Source organism: Oncorhynchus nerka, linkage group LG4 (assembly GCF_034236695.1).
Source record: "Oncorhynchus nerka isolate Pitt River linkage group LG4, Oner_Uvic_2.0, whole genome shotgun sequence".
Classification (NCBI taxonomy): domain Eukaryota; kingdom Metazoa; phylum Chordata; class Actinopteri; order Salmoniformes; family Salmonidae; genus Oncorhynchus; species Oncorhynchus nerka.
Window position 1 is genome coordinate 29682523 of NC_088399.1, and position 21164 is coordinate 29703686.

Consider the following 21164-nt stretch of genomic DNA (forward strand, 5'->3'; position numbering starts at 1 on the left):
GAGTTGGTCCATACTGACTGTCTGTCATTTTGAGGGCAACCACCTGCTCCAGGTCAGTGAAGGAGAGATCCTTCTAGTGGCCGATCAGTTTCACCAATACATGTTCTGGTGAAAAATCAAACCACTTGTCAATGTGTGTAATGACAGTGTCATAGAACTTCAAAGTCCTGTTGCTGCTTGGACCTTTGTGCTGACAATTGTTTGTCCATCAGCTGCTTGGTCTGGTATGAGAAAAAACTGTCCTGTTTCAGCTGAAGCATCTTACATTTTGGACTTCCTCGTAAACATCTGTGATGCAGAGCGTTGTTTCCTCCAGATTTTTTACGAGTTGGTCAAAAATACACCGACTTTGTGGAAAAGGCACAGATGAATCTCAGCAGCTTCCGTTTTTTTCTTCAAACTCAAGAATACTATTCAGTGCCACGGGACAGGTCTACCTAAGGGACCTGAAGTATGATGTAAGAGCTGGCCAGCTTTGCTGGAGACGATCGTCAGCTGGATGAAGAGAGAGCCATCGTGTGCAAACATGTCACAGAATGTCACGCCACTCAATGTCAACAAAGGCAAGAAAATGCACGCAGGTCCTCTCTTCGGGAAGTGGCTGCAGATCTGTAAAACAATTGTCTCAATATCTACTGACAGCTGATCGCAGGTGTGCTTGCAGGCAATATGAGCTATGTGAGCTGGGCAATTAGCTTTCAGAATGCGATTGTTGGCACTGCTCAATAACTGGTAAACGGAGAGGTGTCTTCCAATTATGTCAGTTTCCACAGTAGCTGTCACGTTCTGACCTTTATTTCCTTTGTTTTGTATTTATTTAGTATGGTCAGGGCGTGAGTTGGGTGGGCAGTCTGTTTGTTTTTCTAGGTTTTGGGTATTTCTATGTTTCGGCCTAGGTGTCATTAGTTGTCTCTGATTGAGAATCATACTTAGGTAGCCTGGGTTTCACTGTGTGTTTGTGGGTGATTGTTCCTGTCTCTGTGTTTTGCACCAGATAGGGCTGTTTTTGGTTTTCCACGTTTATTGTTTTTGTTAGTTTATTCATGACTAGTGTCTTTATTAAAGAACATGAATAACCACCACGCTGCGTTTTGGTCCGCCTCTACTTCACCTAAGGAAAACCGTTACAGTAGCGTCACGAAGAATGCACCGATATTGCTAGCACCTTTAGCTAGAGTGGCCTTGTGCATTTCTTTGGATGGATGCTGAGCTAGGTCATTCTCCCCTTCTTGGCCAGTTGAGAATTCCTGACGCATAAAGTACAGAAAGCTTTCTGTGAGTCACCACTGACGGGCTTCACCCACATCTTTTTTTGCTTCACATTGTTTGTTGTAGCTGCACAGTCTTTTTTGCATGTTTACCCATATTTCCTTGATATGCCAAACTGACCGAACAATAAGAGAAATTACTTTGCAGGAATTGGCGTGTTTACACTATACTGTGTTTGGATGAATATACGGGACAAGGGAGGTCCCGTATGGGACAAACCAATTTAGCCCAATATTTTTTTATTTTACTTTTATTTAACTAGGCGAGTCAGTTAAAGAACACATTCTTATTTTCAATGACAGCCTAGGAACAGTGGGTTAACTGCCTGTTCAGAGGCAGAACGACAGATTTGTACCTTGGGGATTCGAACTTGCAACCTTTCGGTTACTAGTCCAACGCTCTAACCACTAGGCTACCCTGCCGCCCCAATATAAGGGACATCCTGGCTAATAAGGGACAGTTGGCAACCCTAGTTGTAGGTTATAGCATTGCCAGCTAGTTATTAGTGACAAGGATGGAGACTAGCTACTGGCTACAACGGGAAAGGGTAAGCTTCTGGGGGACTTTGAGGGACGTACTGTACAGTGCTTTCAGAAAGTATTCATACCCCTTTACTAATTCCAAATGTTTTGTTCCAAACTGAATTCAAAAGGGATTCAATTGATTGTCTCTCACCCATCTACACACAATACCCCATAATGACAAAGTGAAAACATGTTTTTAGAAATGTTAGCAAATGTATTGAAAATTAAATACAGAAATATCTCATTTACATAAGTATACACACCCCTAAGACAATACTTTGTCTTTGTAGAGGCACCTTTGTCAGTGATTACAGCTGTTAGTCTTTCTGGGTACTATACAGTAAGTCTCTAAGAGCTTTCCACACCTGTATTGTGCAACATTTGCCCATTTATTATTTTCAAAATTCTTCAAGATTTGTCAAATTGGTTGTTGATCATTGCTAGACAACCATTGTCAGGTCTTGCCATAGATTGTTAACTTCTTGGCGCACCCATCCCGTTAGCGGGATCATTTTCGTCAACATCCGCTGAATTGCAGAGCGACAAATTCATATTAAATTACAAAAAATATTACATTTTCATGAAATCACAACACATCTTAGCTTGTTGTTAATCCACCTGGCGTGTCAGATTTTTTAAAAAGCAAAAGCTATCCAAGCGTTTATGTTAGGATCTCTCTCAGCAGACAAAACATTACAAACAGCTAGCAGCAAAGTAGATTGGTCACGAAAGTCAGAAAAGCAATAAAATGAATCGCTTACCTTTGATGATCTTTGGATGTTTGCACTCACAAGACTCCCAGTTACATAATAAATCTTCCTTTTGTTTGATAAAATTATTTTTATATCCAAAAACCTCCATTTGGTTGGCGTATTTTGTTCAGAAATCCACAGGCTCGTGCAGGTCATGACGGGCAGACGAAAATTCCAAATAGTATCCGTAAAGTTCGTAGAAACATGTCAAACTTTTTTAATAATCAATCCTCAGGTTGTTTTTACAATAAATAATCTATAATATTTCAACCTGACTGTAGCTTTTTCAATAGAGAGAAAATGTCTGCTCCAAGCTGTTGCGCATGCAAAACTCTGCTGGCACCCAGCCATCCACTGACGCGAAGTGATCGTTCTCGCTAATTTTTAAGAATAAAAGCCTGAAACTATGTCTAAAGACTGTTCACACCATGTGGAAGCCGTAGGAAAAGGAATCTGGTTGATATCCCTTCAAATGGAGGGAAGGCATGCAATGGAACAGAGAGGTTTCAGGAAAAACAGCACTTCCTGGTTGGATTTTCCTCAGGTGTTCGCCAATTCTGTTATACTCACAGACAATATTTTGACAGTTTTGGAAACAGAGTGTTTTCTATCCTAATCCGACAATTATATGCATATTCTAGATTCTGGGCCTGACAAATAGGCAGTTTCATTTGGGTACGTTTTTCATCCAAACATCAAAATACTGCCCCCTACACTCAACAGGATAAGTAAATTTGAGGTATAAACTGTAACTCGGCCACTCAAGAACATTCACTGTCTTCATGGTAAGCAACTCCATTGTAGATTTGGAGTTTATTTTGGAGGTTATTTTCCTGCTTTAAAGTGAGTACATCTACCAGATTTTCCTCTAGGATTTTGCCTGTGCTTAGCTCCATTCTATTTTTTTTATCCTGAAAGACTCCCCATTACGTAACGAGCATACCCATAACATGATGCAAAGCAGCACTATGCTTGAACATATGGAGAGTGGTACTCAGTAATGTGTTGTATTGGATTTTCCCCAAACAAAACACTTTGTATTCAAGACAAAAAGTTAATTGCTTTGCCACATTTTGTTTATGTTACTTTAGTGCCTCGTTGCAAACAGGATGCATGTTTTGGAATATTTTTATTCTGTACAAGCTTCCTTCTTTTCACTCTGTCAATTAGGTTAGTATTGTGGAGTAATTACAATGTTTTCTCCTATCGCAGCCATGAAACGCCTGTACCCTTGTATTGACTGGGTTTATTGATACACCGTCCAAAGTTTTCCATTTGGAAAACCTCTAGTCTTTGGTTGAATCTGTGTTTGAAAGATACTGCTCGAGTGAGGACCTTACAGATAATTGTATGTTTGGGCATAGCCGCCAGAAAATGTTTTGGGGTGGGGATGCCACTAATTTTATTTTGCCCACGGCTATATCGGTCTGCTAATACAGCACTACTAAAGGCCCATTGCTTAATGGCCATGCTACAGGCGGCTATATCGGTCTGTTAATACAGGACTAGTAAAGGCCCAGTGCACTACTTTTGTGAATTTAAAAATATTTACAAATAATGCAAATATTGCCCATGCTATAGATGGATATATTGGTCTGCTAAAAGCCAATTTATGCTTGATCTGAAAATGTGTTTTTTCAGGGGGTGCTGCAGCACCCCTACTTTCCACAGCTATGTGTGTGGGGTACAGAGATGAGGTAGTCATTCAAAAATAATGTTAAACACTATTATTGCACACAAAGGGAGTCCATCCATTATTATAGAAAAAATTGAGCGGTATATCTTAGCTTGCATTTTGACTCAGAAAAGGTTGGTGACCACTGTCCCACAGCCACACACCTGTCAAAACGCTCACAACAGTACTGTGAATGGGGGCCATATGTATCAAGCGACTCAAAGTAAGAGCGACCCCCTGTCTGTTGAATCTTATTCAGGGTGATCTAAAAGGCTAAACTGATCCTAAATCAGAACTTATACTCAGAGAGGCTTGAGACATACGGCCCCAGGCAATATGCAAAAGCATAGTGTCGTGAATGTGAGGTGAAGTTTTCATTTGTATACAGACTAGGCTACATCTTCTTGGGTATTGTTTTATTTGGATAGATTCCAGTGACAAAGCCTCTCTTGAGACAATGATGCATTGTTTTTCATCATGGTTCACTGATAATTGCTCACATAGGCATTTGTGGCTCAGCACAGATGTTAATTATGGTAGGTGGCCAGTCTGAGTGTAGCTTGTTGTGCCTCTAGCTATTTTTGTTGTCTCCCAAGAGAGAGCATCCCTCAATCCTCACTGCTTACTCTCACCCTGGTTAGATCAGTTTGTGAGCTAGTGGAAAAACAACCATCTAGAGATGTTGGAGTTGTACCAGGCAAGTAACACAATAGCTATCACAGAGTCTGTCAAAAGCTTTTGTCCCTCTTTAATGGTGATCTGGTATGGGGAAATTATCCGGGGTCCTACTGTCATTTGAATTGAGAGATTGCTTTTGAGTGCTTCTTTTCCTCTTCTCTATAGAAGTGGAAGCAGCTGTCTCGGCTGCAGCGCAGTCTCATCTTCTTCCTGCTAGCTCTGCTGCTGATATGTTGATTGCTTTCCTACCCCAGGTTCTCAGAGCAATGGAGAGGTAGTTCTCCTTTCCCACACTCCACTGGCTGTTAGATAAAGAAAGCTGATGAGTATTTTGTATTTGTATGCTGCTGTTGATGTCTATTTATTGAACCCTTATTTTACCAGGTAAGTTGACTGAGAACACATTTTAATTTACAGCAACGACCTGGGTGATAGTTACAGGGGAGAGAAGGGGGATGAATTAGCCACTTGGAAGCTAGGGATGATTAGATCGCCATGATGGCATGAGGGCCAGATTGGGAGGACACCGGAGTTAACACCCCTACTCTTACGATAAATGCCATGGGATCTTTAGTGACCACAGAGAGTACAAAGCGCAGGATCACGTGCTTTGTATTGCTATGTATTGATTTCTGTGTCGTCGTGTGTTTATGTGCGCTTATGCATGTTGGACAGGGCTGTAAGGGATAACTGGGATGGAGACAGGGAAAGAGGCCTGAAACCCGTCCCCCCAGGGGTCAACCGTCGGCCCAGCTGGAGGTCCAGCTGTTGGCCTGGCGGGTGTAGCTGTCGGCCCAGAGCTGGGTCCAGCAGTGGTTCCAGGACTCATACCAGAACCCCAAACACCAAAAGTCCCTTCTCTACCCAAATCCGTAGCCAAGGTCATTGTAGTAAATGATCAGTTTCGATTGGTTTTATGTTTAATTATGTTTAATTAAACCTACCAAACATTCAAGTGATTCTGGGTCCAAGAACAGACAGTGAAGCAACTGTTTTGGCTGTTCTTCAGCGCCTTTGTCAGAACATACTGTAATCTATTGTAATTAACTGTGTTTACCTACATAGAAGAGACCATTCCCAAACAAGAGAGGACCTCCAAGCCTGCAGAAGGAGGGGAATGTATCCGATTCATTGGTAAAACTAGCTGAAAAAGAACCAGTGGAGAAAGCTGAAGAGGAAGAGCAAGGAGAGAATCCGCTTGTCAGGTAAAACCCTATTTGGTATTTTATTAGGATCCCCATTAGCTGCTGCGAAAGCAGCAGCTACTTTTCCTGGGGTCCACACACAACATGAAACATGACTTAATACAGAACATAAATAGACAAAAACAGCTCAAGGACAGAATTACATCAATTTAAAAAAGGCACATGTAGCCCATCAATACATACAAACAAACAATCTAGGTCAAATAAGGGAGAGGCGTTGTGCCTGAGGTGTTGTTTATCTGTTTTTTTAAACCAGGTTTGCTGTTCATTTGAGCAATATGAGATGGAACCGAGCTCCATGCAATAATGTCTCTATTTAATACTGTACACTTTCTTAATTTTTTTCTGGATTTGGGGACTGTGAAAAGACCCCTGGTGGCATGTCTGGTGGGGTAAGTGTGTGTGTCAGAGCTGTAAGTGGACCATGCATACAATTTGGTATTTTCAACACATTAATGTTCCTTTTAAAAATAAGTGAAGCAGTTAGTGTCTCCTCAACTCTTAGCCAAGAGCAACTGGCATTCATAGTATTTGTATTAGCCCTCTAATTACAATGAAGAGCAAGACGTGCTGCTCTGTTCTTGGCCAGCGGGAGCTTAACTAGGTCTTTCCTTGTAGCGCTCGACCACACGACTGGACAATAATCAAGATAAGACAAAACAAGAGCCTGCAGGACTTGCTTTTTGGAGTGTGGTGTCAAGAAAGCAGAGCATCTCTTTTTTTTTCGGACAGACCTCTCACCAGCTTTACAACCATTTAACCTATATGTTTTGACCATGACAGTTTACAATGTAAGATAAAACCAAGTAATTTAGTCTCCTCCCTCAGTTTGTTCACCAGCCAAATCATTCATTAACAAATTCAGCTGAGGTCTCGAACTTAGGGAATGATTTGTACCAAATACAATGCTCATAGCTTTAGAGATATTTAGGACCAGTTTATTACTGTCCATCCATTCTAAAACAGACTGCAACTCTTTGTTAAGGGTTTTAGTGACTTCCTTAGCTGTGGTTGCTGATGTATATATGGTTGAATCATCAGCATACATGGACACACATGCTTTGTTTAATGCCAGTGTCAGGTCATTGGTAAAAAAAAGAAAAGAGTAGAGGACCTAGAGAGCAGCCCTTCAGTACACCACACTTTACATGTTTCACATTAGAGTCTATATACTCCAATTATATATACTCACAAGTATATATACTCCAATTTAGGCACTCCTCCTTCTCTCCATCAATTATGGTTCGACAGGAAGAGGGCAATAGGGTATAAAACCGTAATTTCTCCCTTAAGGGGATCTGACCTGACCTCAACCACTCATTTGACTAATCCACAGATCCCCTATAGCAATCTTGTGACTTCCTCCCGTCCACCCAACACATTCCAAAGCCATCTGGCTCCTACAGATAACCATTAACCTCTGAAACCAGTCTCTATCACTCCTTAGATACGATATTTCTGAGTATTACAATGTTCCAAGTTTAACCCATAATCTAAAAGTCCCCTGTTTTGAACATTTTAACTCCACACTGTTCAACATTACATTCACTTGGAAATGACTTAGAATTGGACAAACAATAATAATAAAACATGAACAAAAAATAAAACATGATTAACATTCACAGTTAGGCTTATGGCCTCTGTTCTATATATATATGCACCCTCTTATTTCCATCTCTCATCACACAACAGAATGCCATTCCAGCTGAATCTGTTGGCTTTCTCCCTTCCAGCTGGAACTGCTTATAGTTTCTCCACTTTCTCCTTCTGGTTCCTAAGAGAGTGATAGCATAAGACTTGGAAAGCAACAAAAAGACACACAAAACAAAACAGTGTTAACAATGTGGTAAGCTATGCATAATTATATGTGCATGAAAATCAGTCTGAGACCATGACCATTCCCAATCTCTCTTCACCTGCCTCCAGGATACTTTTCTGATGGATTCCCCAAAAATGAAAGCCCTAAAAAGCCTCCTCATGCTTTCGCCCAGTCTTCCCCTTTCCTGCCCCAGGTTCCAAGAGGTGTTCCCAAGCCAAGTAATTTTCACTTAGTACCCTATCTCCCCCATTGTCACCTGATAGGTATGTCACCTGATTGGCAAGTGCGTATCCATAATCAATGCTACATCCTCTTGAGATTACTCAGCACTTGAGGTCAACCGATTAAACGGCATGGCCGATTAATTAGGGACGATTTCAAGTTTTCATAACAATCTGTAATCTTTTTTTTTTTTAATGCCGATTATGGCCGATTACATTGCAATCCACGAGGAGAATGCGTGGCAGGCTGACAAGCTGTTACGTGAGTGCAGCATCAAAAGAACCTTGTGGCTGCAAGGAGCCAAGGTAAGTTGCTAGCATTAAAGTATCTTATTAAAAAAACAATTAAAACAACAATCTTCACATAATCACTAGTTAACTACACATGGTTGATATTACTAGGTTAACTAGCTTGTCCTGCGTTGCATATAATCAATCCGGTGCCTGTTAATTTATCATCGAATCACAGCCTACTTCAACTTCGCCAAACGGGTGATGATTTAAGTGCATTTATGAAAAAGCACAATCTTTTCACAAATGTACCTAACCATAAACATCAATGCCTTTCTTAAGACACGATCTGACGTCACCTTCCATGATAACCTCAAAAAAGCACAGATCAGAACAACAGTTTAATTCATTTCTGTTTCAGGAAATCCAGACAAGCATGGACTATTTGACAAATTATTACATGAACCTTTTCTTAATAACATTATCTCTATGACACATGTCAAAGAGCATAACAACATACTGTTACTGCTAAAACCATTTTCAAAATTAGTTCATACTCCCTTATTTTACTGTCGACATCTCGGAAGAGTTACCAGATCAGGAAGTTAGCACCCTAACCCCTCACAGAATCCCACACTCCAGTATCCCAATCCGGTGAAATTTGTATCAAAACAAAAACACAAATGGAAAATCAACAATTCACATATCACAATCCATTTGGAGTAACTGTCATCCCTATTTAATATATATTTTTCCTTCTATATGCAGACTGAACAAAGTACATTTGTATATTTAACCAAAGACCAAAGATCCCAGGGAATTGGTCATTTTCCCTTCGAACACATGATTCACATCGTGAATCAAAAACAACATGTCAAATCAAAAATAAACAAATTCAAATAACCAATGAACTTAGAATTATTGATAACCCCATAAGGAAATAATAATATCTCACAAAGTAATGGAAAAATAGAACAGAAACTGGTGTTTCTCATTCATTTTACAATTAAACCCCAATCTGTTTCTATCATTTCTAGTGAGATTGATCAGGCCTCACCAGAAAGTCAGGATACAGGGCATCCCTGTCCTTCAGAAACCATTTCAAAACCTTCCAAACATTTCCATCTTTCTGCAGACCCAATTTAAAACTGATTTGAAAAGACCCCATCCAAAATACATCCCACTGTATCAACACCACTAATGCATATTCGTAACTGTTAAATTGTGCGTGTGTCCTGGTGAACCGTAAATCAAAAACACACATGAACAGGCCTTACTTATCTGGAACTCCGTATATGGCCTAATCCAGATACATTTATATTTAAATCTGCCAAATATCACTTACTGCTCTCCCCAATACCACAGTCTCTGGGGACATTTCAACGAGAGATAATGAAACCTCCCCTTCTGGAAAAGAAAGTTTACATTTCGTTGGCATTCAATATGCTATATTGTAATCAGCAATCCAAAAGTATTAATTATAAATCAAACATGATAATTGTAAATCTAAAAAGCATTCTAAGTTAATTTTAGATTTAGTAACCCCTTTGCTAATTCCTTGTTACCCCTCCACCTTTTCGTACATTCTAGAAATATATTTCAGAATAAAAACACATAAAATGTCTCGTGATCAAAAAAAAAACAAAGCTTTCTGAGTTTACAAGGAGTGTTTGGCCATATAATTAAACAATTTTACCTTTAGAATCCATCCCCCTGGCATTTTGCCTAGATTCTTCAACCCAAAATATGTTTTCCTGTGCAAATTTAGCCAATTTCTCATCATAAGGAATCCGCAATATTTGATTCCTGGCCTCCACTAAAAAGTTAGGTAAGATGTGATCTCATATGTCTTCCTTCACATAGAAACTGTAATCTCTATGAACCACTATTGATCAAACCGAAAAATGCACCCACTTGCATAGCGGCATTTCCTCCGAATGCAGAAGGTTCCATTCCTACTTACACACATTCTTCCAAAGTCCGATAGCTCCCTGTTTTAGATGTGGGACTATCTCCCTACGCGTTTGATGTTTTTTCGCTACATTTCTTTGTCTTACCTTGGCCATTGAAACTATAGTTAGTGACTTCCCTGTGGTCCTATTAACCCCTCACACGTCTGCGAAGTGAGTGGATTTATATTCCACTCTCAAAACATCTTGCTCTATTTCATCCACAACCCCTACAATTGTCGTTTTGATCACAGGTTTCGAACCTGCCATCAAAGCCGAAGTACAAATTCTATCAATGTGCTCATGTACCCAGTCTTTTTGCAGCTAAGTATCTCTATTAATTCCACACGTTCGAGCCGAATTGGTAGAAAGCTCATGTGCTTCTTTCAGTGACTCCATGGCTTTATTAAAACTTCTTTGGGATAGGGTGCAGCATTTTCACGTTTCACTTTTGTGCCCAGAGTGCCTCCTACTCAGTCCCAGATGCTAATATATGCATATTATTAGTAGTATTGGATAGAAAACACTCTGAAGTTTCTAAAACTGTTTGAACGATGTCTGTGAGTATAACAGAACTCATATGGTAGGCAAAAACCTGAGAAAATCTGGAAATCTGAGGTTTTGTAGTTTTTGAACTTGGCCCTATCGAATACACCGTGGGATATGGGTCGAGATGCACTTCCTAAGGCTTCCACTAGATGTCAACCATCTTTAGAAATTTGAATGAGGCTTCTACTGTGAAGTGGGACCGGATGAGAGCTCTTTGAGTCAGTGGTCTGGCAGAGTGTCACAGCCTCATGACGCGTGGTCACGAGAGAGTTAGCTCTCGTTCCATGGCTTTTCTACAGACAATGAAATTCTCCGGGTTGGAACATTATCAAACTTTTATGATGAAAACATCCTAAAGATTGATTCTATACTTAGTTTGACAAGTTTCTTCGACCTGTAATATAACTTTTTGAACGTTTCGTCCGACTGGACCAGATCACTCTTTTGGATTTGTTTACCAAACGCCCTAACAAGAGAACCTATTGGACATAAATGGACATAAATGATGGACATTATCAAACAAAACAAGCATTTATTGTGGAACTGTGATTCCTGGGAGTGTATTCTGATGAAGATCATCAAAGGTAAGTGAATATGTATAATGTTATTTATGAATAATGTTGACTACCCAACATAGTGGATATTTCTCTGGCTGGTTTGGGCTCTGAGCGCCGTTCTCAGATTATGCTTTTTCCGTAAAGTTTTTTTGAAATCTGACACAGCGGTTGCATTTAGGAGAAGTGTATCTAAAGTTCCATGCATAACACTAGAATTTTCATCAACATTTATAATGAGTATTTCTGTGAATTCAGTGCAATACATGTTGAGTGCCCTTCTCTGTAAGCAGTCTGTTGTTAATTTGTTGACAGCGAAATAGCATTGTATTTGGTCAAACACAATGTTTCCAACAGGTTGCTAAGAGCTGGCAGTTTTCTGTTAGAACCAGTAAAGGCTGCTTTAACACTCTCTTGGGTAGCGGAATGACTTTTGCTTCTCTCCAGGCTTGAGGACAAAGACTTTCCTCAAGGCTCAGATTAAAGATACGACAGATAGGAGTGTCTATAGAGCCAGCTACCATCCTCAGGAGCTTTCAATTTAAGTTGTCAATGCCAGGAGGTTTGTCATTATTGATTGATAACAATAATTTGTCCACCTCTCCTACACTAACTTTACAAAATTCAAACTTGCAATGCTTTTCTCTCATTATTAGATTTAGAGTACGATGGCTCACTGTTGGCCCATTAAGTAATCATTAACATCAAACGGTTTTGTGATGATTGAGCCACTTGATTCGATGAAAGGAGTTGAATTTGTCTTTCTGCCCATAATTTCATTTAAAGTACTCCAAAGTGATTTTTCCATCATTCTTTATATAATTGATCTTGGCTTCATATGACAGTTTCTTCTTGTTGTTGTTGAGGTTAGTCACATCATTTCTCAATTTGCAGTGAATCAGCCAGTCTGATGTGCAGCCAGACTTATAAGCCACTTCTTTTGCCCCATCTCTTTCAACCATACAGTTTTTAATTTCCTCATCAATCCATGGAGGTTTAACAGTTCTAATAGTTAGTATCTTAACAGGTGCATGTTTATCAATAATTGGAAGAAGCAATGTCTGCATGCCCCTTATGAAAGACATCAGACCAACAAATATTTTTAACATCACCCACATAAGAGTCACGGGAAAATCTTTTGTATAATCACTAATATAATATTTTAGGTCCAGCTGTTGGAACTTTGGCTTTCCGGGATTTAGCCACTATATTGTGATCACTGCATCCAATGGGTACAGATACAGCTTTAGAACAAAGTTCTACAGTAATAGTAAACATGTGATTGATACATGTGGATGATCTTGTTCCTGTAGTGTTTGTGAACACCCTGGTAGGTTGATTAGTAACCTAAACCAGATTACAGAAACTGGTTACAGTGAAAAGCTTCCTCTTGAGTGGACAGCTTGATGAAAAACCAGTCAATATTCAGGTCCCCAAGAAAGCAGACCTCTCTGTTTACTTCACATATTGTCATGATTAACCACATTTGATATTGAATTAATCTCTTGACCAATCATGGCCATTCTGCTGTAATACTGTTCTTACTATTAGTTTACAGTTTCATATCCTTTATCATTTGTGTGTTGCTTGTTTCATGCAGGTAGTTTGCGAGGTGCCATGACCGAGGCGGACCAGGCTACAGAACGCACACCCTCTGCACATGAGAAGGATGCAGCTGTGCCCACTGTACTAATCAACCGTGAGGACGCTGCCCCACTGGCACGAGGTAAGTCTCTGCCACACGCACCATCTCATACCCTCAACCATACTGTACATCCTTACCCACTCCACAGCTTGAACAGTTGTGTTTTTGGCTTCACAAATATGCACTACCTTTCAAAAGTTTGGGGTCACTTAAATATGTCCTTGTTTTTGAAAGAAAAGCGAATTTTTCGTCCATTAAAATAACATCAAATTGATCAGAGATACAGTGTAGACATTGTCAATGTTGTAAATTACTATTGTAGCTGGAAAAACCTGATTTTCTATGGAATATCTATATATTCGATAGAAAAGGTATGTTTCTCTCTCTCATATGCAACGTTTGAGGAGGCGAGGAAAGTGGGTGGAGACTGAGTTGTTGATCTCTAAGAATATGGACGTGAACCTGTTTGAGAGCACCATCCTGATTGTGGGAGTCATGCTGAGCACCTACCACCTGACTGGGGATGAGATGGTCCTGGAGAAGGCTGTGAGTGACATGGGAAGGAAGGCTAGGACAGATTGTCACAGGGCTACTAGACAAGAGTAAGGTCTTTACTTCTGACTATACCTCCGTCTCTTGTTTCACACTTTAATTCCCTGTTCACTGTTTCTCACGACTGACACTATTATCAAAGCAGGATAAATGCTCTTCTCTTCCCTTTAAGAATGAATAAGTCAGACAAGTACCTAATTCCATTAGCTAATTTAGTAATGACTGTTGATGGTGATTGATATGTATTTTCTCGTCCTTTCTTCCCTTCTGCTCCTGTAGAAAGATATTGGGTTGAGGTTGATTCCTGCTTTCAAAACCCCCTCCAAGATCCCCTTCTCTGATGTGAACATTGGGAAGTGCACGGCCCACACACCTCGCTGGATGTCCGACAGCACCCTGGCCGAGGTCACCAGTGTCCAGCTGGAGTTCAGAGAGCTCAGGCGTCTTACCGACGACCCTCAGTACCAGGTGAGGCCAGAGAGAGGTGCTCTGTGCCTCCTGTGGGTCATGTTGTGTTTTCTGGGATAATAATAATTTCTGCAATAATGAGTTAAACTCCTCTAACTTCAATCTATGTGGTCAGACAGATATTTTGTGTCCAGAAATTACAGATTGAACCAACGTTGGTTTTTCAATGGGGGTCATCCGTTGACAGATAATGGAGATCATTGTCTGTCAACAATTCAAGTCAACTATGAAGACATATTGTGTTTTTTGACAGACAATGATCTCCATTATCTGTCAACGGATGACCCCCATTGAAAAACCAACGTTGGTTCAATCTGTAATTTCTGGACACAAAATATGTGTCTGACCGCATAGATTGAAGTTAGAGGAGTTTAACTCATTCTTGCATAGGTTTGAACTTGAGAAGAAGTTTTCCTTTGCTAAATGTTTTTCTACTGTGTGCTCTAATAATAAAGTCTTTATCAACCTGCCTATGCCTCCCTAGGAGGTGGTGAATGAGGTGATGAGGCTGATCCATAAGCTGCCAGGGAAACATGACAGCCTGGTGACAATGTTCATCAACACCAACAGCGGCTTGTTCAGCCACAAAGCAGAGTTCACCCTGGGGGCCTGGGCAGACAGCTACTACGAGTACCTGCTCAAACAGTGGATACAGAGAGGGAAGACTGAACCAGAGTTGGCACCTTTCTATTCTGTTTGCAAATTCCTGGATATCCTGGTTGGAGGATTCCAGATTTCTTGCTTATTCCCTTGATTTCTTAAACCTGGGAGTTAAAGAAATGTTGCATTCTACTGTATATTTGGTTCAATCAGATCACATGATCACATTCGAGTTGAGGAGACTTGTCTTGCAGCATTACAGATAAACTAATAGAGATGTATGGGTGTGTTATGCTCAGTCTGTTGGAGGACTACCTAGAGACAGTGGAGGGGTAAAGAAGCACCTCCCGAGAACCACGGGCCCCAGCAAGCTGACCTTCATAGGGGAGCTCAACCACAACCGCTTCAACACTAAAATGGTGAGTGAGAGACTATATCAGGGGTGTCAAACGCTTCAACAAAGAGTTCTTCAACAGTGGTGGGAAAAGTACCAAATTGTCGTACTTGAGTAAAAGTAAAGATACCTTAAAAAAGTTAGTCTCCCAGTAAAATACTACTTGAGTAAAAGTATTTGTTTTTATATATACTTAAGTATCAAAAGTAAATCTAATAAATCATTAAGTATTTTAAAAAGTATAAATCATTTAAAATTCCTTATATTAAGCAAACCAGACAGCACCATTAAATTTTTTATGTACCGATAACCAGGGGCACACCTCAACACCATTTACAAACTAAGTGTGTTTAGTGAGTCTCCTAGATCAAAGGCATAACCAGGGATGTTCCCTTGATAAATGTGAATTGGACCATTTTATTTTACCAGGTAAGTTGACTGAAAACACATGGTCATTTACAGCAACGACACGGGGAATAATTACAGGGGATGAATGAGCCAATTGTAAGCTGGGGATGATTAGGAGACCATGATGGTATGAGGGCCAGATTGGGAATTTAGCCAGGACACTGAGGTTAACACCCCTACTCTTACAATAAGTGCCATGGGAACTTTAGTGACCACAGAGAGTCAGGACACCCGTTTAACATCCCACCCGAAAGTCACCTGTAGCACTGAGATGCAGTGACTTAAACCAATGCCCCAATCACTGCCCTGGGGTATAATTATTTTATACCAGAGGAAAGGGTGGCCCCTACTGGCCCTCCAACACCCCTTCCAGCAGCATCTGGTCTCTCATCCAGGGACCAGCCCTACTTAGCTTCAGAAGCAAGCCAGCAGTGGGATACAGGGTGGTATGCTGCTGGTTCTGGTTGTCTGTCCTCCTGATAAGCATTTGTATTTATTAAGGATCCTCATTAGCTGCTTCCAAGGCAGAAGCTACTCTTCCTGGGGGTCCAGCAACATTAAGACAATTCAATGCAACTTAAAATATTACATGACATTACATTTCATAACACTTTTCACAAGACTGTCAATGTGTATTGTTGATTTTTAAATGGCACCCTATTGCTTAAAAGTAATGCACTAAATAGACAATAGGGTGCAATTTCAGAGACCCTATGTGTGTTTGCATGTCTTTTCTCACGCAGCCTGCAGACAGACACAACTTCCTGAGACCAGAAACAGTGGGGAGTCTATTCTACCTGGACAGATTCACTCAGGAAACTAAATACAGAGACTGGGGCTGGGACATTCTAGAGAGCTTCAACAGATACACCAGGGTGAGTCCAGTGTCTTACGCCAGATAGCGCAACAGTTCTCTCTGGACCGATCTGTCTGATAACTTGCAAACTTTTATTGGATAGATCAAAAGTAATTTGGCAACAATATGCTGCATAACATTAGAAAATGTTACTAAAGTGACTTCGTCTAACAAACCCCCTGACAGTCAGAATTAATCTTAACAAAACTATAAACCTGTAGGCAATTTTTACGTTTTCTTAACTACCAAATTCTACATCAAGCTAAGGAGTTTTGTGGTTGAGGAAGCAGTATTTATTATGTATGAAATAATAGCTAGCTTGGTTGTTAGCTGAGCTAGTCTCACTGGCTGAATTAAGAAGCCAAATGAGCTAAATTATGAGAACAGTCCCATCATTTTGTGCAGGTCAACTTTATTAGCATGCTGGCTAACTAGCTACCCTAAGGGCCATTTAAACAAGCTAGCACATTTATGTCAGTAAGCTGTGTTCTGCTAAATACAACAAGTTTGATCAGCTGACAGACTGGTGCATGGTTTCAGATAGCCATTGAATCTGCCAGCTGGTTCATAGCGTGTCAATGCGAGAATGCAGTCATTTCTAAAACCCAGATCCTACTTTCATGCGGATGCAGAGGAATCTTTATTGTTAAAGATTAGCGCTACGATTTGCATGATAGATGGCTCATGGCAATGTAGTCTCGTTAGAATGACGCCATCTGTCGGAAGACAATAGGGTGAGTCTACTTGAAATTCTCAATAAACATAATCATCTGAGCTGTGATACCAATGCCGCCTTCTCAAGGGATCCTGCATGACTCACTGTGGGGTTGTTCCATGTCATTTCAGCAAGCCATGACACCCACCATTTCAGATTGTTCTGAAATAATTTATGTAGTTAAGAAAAGATAAGATTAGCATTCCTGCAACTGTATTATTTTTAAATCTAATTTGATCTCTGAGAAATTGAGCGAATTGATTGCACCCAAATTGACCATTTTAATTTATAGGATTCTTATAACATTCAATAAATAGGGTACTTAACATTCGATTTGGACCAAACTTTTTCTAACAAGGAATTTCCCCCCCAAAATAAAAAGCCACCCCACTCCTATCCCACCCTAAAAACGAGTCTACAGAAGTATTATTTTTTTAGTTACAGTAGCTTGTCTTTCTCACTTGACTCTTAAACTAGAAATCTTTAACACCAATATTACATGGTAACAGCCAGTATGGAACATCTACGGCAATGCTCTGGGAAGACAGAAACTCATACTGTCAAGTCAAAACAGTCTCAAAGTGGGACTTTTTCATTAAGGAAAAAACAAATACTCGTACACACAGCCTACTACAGAGACTAAGTTGTGTTGTATAGAGTGGTGGAGGGTTCTCTATGTCTGACTAGTATGGAGCTGTGGCTCTCAGTGTTTTTCTTCATCCTATCTAATGTATTCTCAGTTTTTTTCCCCGTTTGTCATCAAGGTTAGATTTATATCCCATCCTACATCCTGATATTACCAAGTTCTGAATGCTGCTGTTCCTACTTAGGTGATTTTTTTAAGAACGTCTCAATATTAAAGGTAATAGTTCACACAAATTACAGAAAGACAGATTGGTTTCCTTACCCTGTAAGCAGTTTATGGACAAGGTATGAGGGCAACCCATGCTTTGGTTTTGTTTATCTGGACCATGTTTCAAATGCTAACTTTTTATATCCAAATAATCTATAAGTAAGTTCATTGAGTTTATACATCAATTTTTTTTAAACTTCAGGATGATTTGGACATGAAGCGTGAACATGCTTATATAGGTACTATTGACCTGCATGGGATTTGTGCCACGAATATGTATGTTTGTAATTTGGGTGAACTATCCATTTAAATAAAAAATCACCTGGAACAGCATTATCTAGTGGTCTGAACCTGGTAATATCAGGAGGTAGGATGGGACATAAACTTAACAACTTAATTAATTAACAACTTAATAATTAATTTAGCTGAACAGGGTAAAAAAACATCACCAAAATCCTCTGGGAATACATTACATAGGATGAAGAAACAATACTTAAAGCTGCAGCTTCATAATACTTGTCAGACATAGAGAACTGATACTATATACTAGTTTTCGGGGTGGGATTGGTGTGGAGTGTGGAGGGTCCGTATGTGGCTTTTGACCATTTCTTTGGTTTCCTCCTGTCTAACTCATTTGTTAGAAAAGCTTTTCTTCAAGTGCAGTCGCAAAAACCATCAAGAGCTATGATGAAACTGGCTCTCATGAGGACCGCCACAGGAAAGGAAGAACCAGAGTTACCTCTGCTGCAGAGGATAAGTTCATTAGAGGTAACTTCACCTCAGATTGCATCCCAAATAAATGATTCACAGAGTTTAAGTAACAGACACATCTCAACATCAACTGCTCAGAGGAGACTGTGTGAATCAGGCCTTCATGGACTAATTGCTGCAAAGAAACTAGTACTAAAGGAAACCAATAATAAGAAGAGAATTGCTTGGGCCAAGAAACACGAGCAATGGACATTAGACCAGTGAAAATCTGTCCTTTGGTCTGATGAGTCCAAATTTGAGATTTTTAGTTCCAACTGCCGTGTCTTTGTGAGACGCAGACCAGGTTTGGTTCCCACCATGAAGGAGCATGGAGGAGGAGATGTGATGGGGGTGCTTTGCTGCTGACGCTGTCAGTGATTTATTTAGAATTCAAGGCACACTTAACCAGCATGACTACCATGGAGGAGGAGATGTGATATGTGGGGGTGCTTTGCTGCAGACACTGTCAGTGATTTATTTAGAATTCAAGGCACACTTAACCAGCATGGCTACCACAGCATTCTGAAGTGATACGCCATCCCATCTGGTTTGTGCTTAGTTGACTATAATTAGTTTTTCAACAGGACACCACCAGGCTGTGTAAGGGCTATTTGACCAAGGAGGAGAGTGATGGAGTGCTGCATCAGGTGACCTGGCCTCCACAATCACCCGACCTCAACCGAATTGAGATGGTTTGGGATGAGTTGGACCACAGAGTGAAGGACAAACAGCCGACAAGTGCTTAGTATATGTGGGAACTCCTTCAAGACAGCTGGAAAAGCATTCCAGGTGAAGCTGGTTGAGAGAATGCCAAGAGTGTGTAAAGCTGTCATCAAGGCAAAGGGTGGCTAGTTTTAAGAATAACTTTGTTGGTTACTACATGATTCCATATGTGTTATTTCATAGTTTTGATGTCTTCTCTATTATTCTACAATGTAAAAAATAGTAACCTGGAGCTGCTCAGCCTGGACAAGTATGTGTTCAACACCGAGGCCCACCCACTACCCATCTGGCAATCTCCTCCGGTCTGAGAAATGAAGTGATGTCATAGAGGAGTAACTTACCACCAAGATCCTGGTTTGAACCTCCTTTCTAGGGTTTAGAAGCCAAACGGCTGCCTTCTTCTCAAGGGATCAGGCTTGACTCACTGTGGTGTGCCGGTGCACTGTCAAAGACTCAATAGGCTTTCAAGTGGAGAAGTTTGGGTTTATCCTGGGATTATCCTGGGATCGGGGCGATGCCATAGAGCTGGTCTCTGTTGTACTAAGGATTTGTCATTTGAGAAGATGGGTGGCTTGCTTTTCAGTTCAAAAGAAACAAGACGACAGTTCTACGAAATTAACTTAAAATATACTACATGTATGTTTATTGCAGAGGTGGGATGACTAGGAGAGAAATTAGACTAAGCCTCCCCAGGTACCTGTTTGATTATTTTCTAACACAGACAGTAATATCATCCTTTCCCTTCCCGTCCCTGACGGGCTGACAAAGAATATTAAATATGGTGGAAATACCTCAAGTTGGTCATGGTTTTGCACAGATTGTTCCTGTACATTTATGTTCAAGCATGAGTCACCTTGAAGAAGTGAATACTGAATACATCGGATGGCATGTTGAGAGCCTATAATGGTAGAGGGAACGCTCCTATCTCAAGGCTCTTTCACTAGTCCCTCTCCTTGATAGGCATTACTGTCACGTGACCTTAGTTCCTTTGTTTTTGTCTGTGTTTTAGTATGGTCAGGGTGTGAGTTGGGGTGGGCAGTCTGTTTGTTTTTCTATGTTGATTTTTGAGTTCGGCCTAATATGGTTCTCAATCAGAGGCAGCTGTCAATTGTTGTCCCTGATTGAGAATCATACTTAGGTAGCCTGGGTTTCACTTTTGGTTTGTGAGTGTTTGTTTTCTGTGTGAGTGTTTGGTCCACACGGTACTGTTTCAGTTTTCGTTCGTTCACTTTATTGTTTTATATTTCAGTGTTCATTTCATTAAATATTACATCATGAACACTTACGACGCTGCGCTTTGGTCCGATCCTTCTTCCACCTCTGAATGCCTTTACAATTACCACAGAAATAGAATGAGTAGAATGGTCTCCATTCAAATCAATGATGCCGTAATGCCGTACAGTTTTTTGTGAGCACTTATGAGAAGTCTAACTGTCCCGTATCATGGGATTGTATGAAGGGTAATTGAGAGTGTAATGTCTTCTAGGCAATGAAGTAATGGTCAGTTTGGATAATGTGATTTATCCAATGCAGACATAATTGGTGTAGCTTAAATAACTCAATATTGTTATGTGATGAGAATTTAATGCAGATTTTATTTGGGCCAATATGTCTGTATCCGTCTCATCATGAGGGAGTTCAAGTTTACGTAATCGACCTGTAGGCTCGTCTCTCATGACTGAACTGTGAGATTTGGGTTCCGAGATGAATCAACATGCCACTGCCTAATTAAAGTGATGTGCTGCCACACAGCATTCTCATGTTTTAGATGTTT

At 40.3% G+C, this 21164-nt stretch overlaps 1 pseudogene; it reads left to right on the forward strand.

Moving 5' to 3' along the window:
- Positions 1 to 4899: 4899 nt before the first annotated feature.
- LOC115117398 (endoplasmic reticulum mannosyl-oligosaccharide 1,2-alpha-mannosidase-like) lies at positions 4900 to 19698 on the forward strand (annotated as a pseudogene).
- Positions 19699 to 21164: the final 1466 nt, after the last annotated feature.